The sequence below is a fragment of the Crocodylus porosus genome, unplaced genomic scaffold, assembly GCF_001723895.1.
Source record: "Crocodylus porosus isolate Cpor-Errol unplaced genomic scaffold, CroPor_comp1, whole genome shotgun sequence".
Taxonomy (NCBI): domain Eukaryota; kingdom Metazoa; phylum Chordata; order Crocodylia; family Crocodylidae; genus Crocodylus; species Crocodylus porosus.
In genome coordinates, this window is record NW_017728929.1 from 5,823,607 (window position 1) to 5,827,042 (window position 3,436).

Sequence of the window (3,436 nt, forward strand, 5' to 3'; positions counted from 1 at the left end):
ACATCCTTAGACTTCACTACCTCCGTGAGCTGACCTAAGAATTCTTGGTCGAGCTCTTCCCCTTGGTTGGGAGGTCTGTAGTAGACCCCCACTGTTAGTCTCTTTCCCCTCAACTGCCCTGTAATCTAACCCAAAGCACTTCAGAGTTCCCTTCCTCTGATTCTTTATTAATTGATGGGGATGTGTATTCCTCCTTAATGTAGGATGTGTATTAATTGATGAGGATGTGTATTCCACCTTTCCTCCCTGTCCTGTCCCTCCTGTACAGCCTATAGCCCTTGACATTAACTGCCCAGTTGTGTGTTGAGTCCCACCACGTTTCAGTGATCCCCACTATGTCTGGGTTGGTGTCAGTCAGCAGGAGGGTGAGTTCCTCCTGCTTGTTTCCCATACTACGGGCATTTGTGTAGAGGCATTTGAGGCCTCCTGTGGATGTGTGTACTGGCCCCCTAATCACAACATTGCCCTGGCCCTTGTCACTTACCTGTGTATACGTTTCGCTCATTGGTCTAGGCTGGGCTGTACTTGCAGACGTTGCTTGGTCTGGCAATCCGATGATTCCTCCACCCTCATCTTCCCCTTCCCCCAACGAGAGTAGTTTAAAGCCCGCCGGAGGAGGTCCGCCAACCTAGAATGTAAGCAACAGGGGATTTAGTGTGGAGTAATAAAGATTATAGTTGAGGTAACAAACATGTGCAGGAAAGTGCTTAACATTTAGGGAACAGGATGAAGAAACTTGCAGGCGAACAACCAGGTATAACAGACATGTTTGATAACCAACCTCAAAAGAGTTAACATTGGGATCAAGTCCTGAAAAAAGAGAAATTAGTACGCTGGTTAGTATATGTGACTAAGCAAATGGTGTGCCTGAAGGTGGTAGCTGTGTTCATAGTATGGAAGAGTGTAGTGCTGATACCTGTGTTCATAGTATGGAAGGGTGTAGTGCTCCTCACAGAGTGCATTCTCTATCGTTAGGAGTATGTATGGTTCACTGGGTCTGATAGTCAATTAATTTCTGCCATGTTGCCATCTTTGGCGACCTTCCCTTCTGCTACTCTTAATATATTTGCTTTTCTTTCCTGTTCCCAGGGTGCATCTCATTTCACTGCTTCTTGGCCACAATGATATATTCAGTAGTTCTACAAATATATCTTTTGCAAGCTCAGCAGCGTGAGCCTATTAAAGCCACCATGGCCTTGATATTGATTGAAAAAATGAATAAAAACAAACAGGAAGCAGGTTAGACTTCCAGCAGCAGCACAAGGGGAAAGATAACTATGCGCTCCCTACAATATTTTGCTATAGTGCTGCAATAAGCAACCTGCTGTTGTGGTTCAGTGGTAGAATCCTTGTTGGCCACATGGGAGACCTAGGTTTGATTTCCAGACACACATATAACAACACCCATCAACTCTCCCTGTGCCCAAAGAAGCATGTTTGTGCCTGAAAGCTTGCAAAGAACAATTTTTCCAACTATGTAGTTGATCTAATAAAAGATATCACATTTACCCAAAGAACCTTGTATACCCATTGAGGTACTGAACATCCAGACTTGGTCTGGCCTTTGGATTCTGTCTCAATAGTCTAAAGGGGGATGGAAGGCCTGGGAAGCCTCCACTCCTCTACACTCCTACCTAGGCATATATGTTGATGGTTCTGGTGATCTCTCATGCCTATGCCATGATCCAGAAGGATTGATGATTGCTTACTATGCAATAGACAAAGTTGCCAGAGCCTGCTGTTGGACATGTTGCAGGACAAGTTCACTCCACCACTAATTCCTCTGTTTCCCAGGAAGGTAGAGAAACCAGGCTGGGTCATTCAAGCAGCTAGCAGCAAAGTAGAAATGCCAAAAAATCCTTGCAGGAAACTGTAGTTGTGCATGGTATCTTGTTGCTGACAGCAAACAAAGCTCAGAAAAAAAACATTCTTTTATTTCTTAACTATATTATTATTCTTTTAAGCAAACATACTAGTTCTGTAAGAGTTATATCCACCTGTGGTCATATTTCTCCGAGATTTGGGTATCATCTCTGAAAAGTCACTGTAGATGGGGATCTTGTGCACTGCAAAGGCCATTGAACCCCACACGAAAAAGCCAGGCTTTATGTCTTATGTGCTTACCCTGTAGTGATCAGCAGGTTCAATAAACACAGATACACGTGAATGAGAACAACATGGTTTAATTTGTGAAGCAGTACACAACATCTGCAGATCCTTTGTCTGTCTCTCTGACAGGCTAGCTGCTCCCTGAGGGACCGTCTCCCAACCCCCAGAGTCTCAGTAAGGGAGTATCCTTAAATTCTAACTTCTATCACTGCTTGCTCTAGTGGTGTGTGTCACCTATTCAGATACAGGCTTGTGCTCCTTCAGATGGGTTGGACCTTGCAACTCTGGCCCAGAATGGAGCAAAATGTCAGGACACCTGACCCAAGTCTTCTCTGGCCATGGGTAGAAGCAGAGACTGCAGCACTGACAGGCAGCTTGCCAAATGCCAGCTCCAAGCTCAACCTGGACCCTCCCATGGGGTTCCTAATGGGAGATCAGGTGACCTGGGTGGACCCATGGAAGTCACAAATCCCTGATGCAAGGACTATAAAACCCTCCCAAGTAGGAGCAAGGCCTCATCCAAGTAGCATTGATGAGTGTCCCTGCCTCATGTCTGCCTGCTTGCTCCTGATTGCAGACCCCCTGGCCTTGATCAGTTGCTTACCCTGACCCCAGCCTTGGCTTGACAATCTGCAACTTGAACAAAAATAGGGCTTTGACCTTGGCTTCCACTCCAGTAAACACCTGACGGTATTGAACCACTTAAATTGACTGCTTATGCCTGGGTAAATTCTTTCACAAAAAGTAAAAGTTTTTTTCTGCAGAAAATTGGGATGATACACTTTTTTTTAAGGCAGGGGAGTCCATCTCCATCCCCTTCCCTCTAGGCTTCTGTTTGTCCAGGTTCTAGTACTCACTTGCTGCTTTGACTCCCAGCTCCACTGCTGAGGTAGTTCTGAAAGGGCAGGCCCACAGCAAAGAGATGTTACCTCCAGGGATGCTCCTGGATTCCCATTCAAATATACAATGTCCAAGTCATAATTGAATCAGTCCCTTCTTTAAGCACAGTAAGTGTCTTTCCTATGACAGAGTTTATTAAACTGGGACTCCACATAAAAGCAGATATTCACAGCTTTCAACAAAAAGGCGCACAGGAAAAAGGGCTGGGAAATTCCTCTTCGTCAAGTTGGGAGGGAGCTGTCTAGTGTAGGAGTAATGTTAAAGCCTACATGGGATGGACTGCCGACATCTTCAATCCCTGTAGTCTGCTTTGAGGTTTCACATCTTTTAAGGTAGTTTCCCTCCTCCCCTTCCATGTCCCAGAAGTGAAGCCTGAAGATCAGAACAGATGACTGGGAGACAGGACTTGGCTTTGTGAAAGCACTGT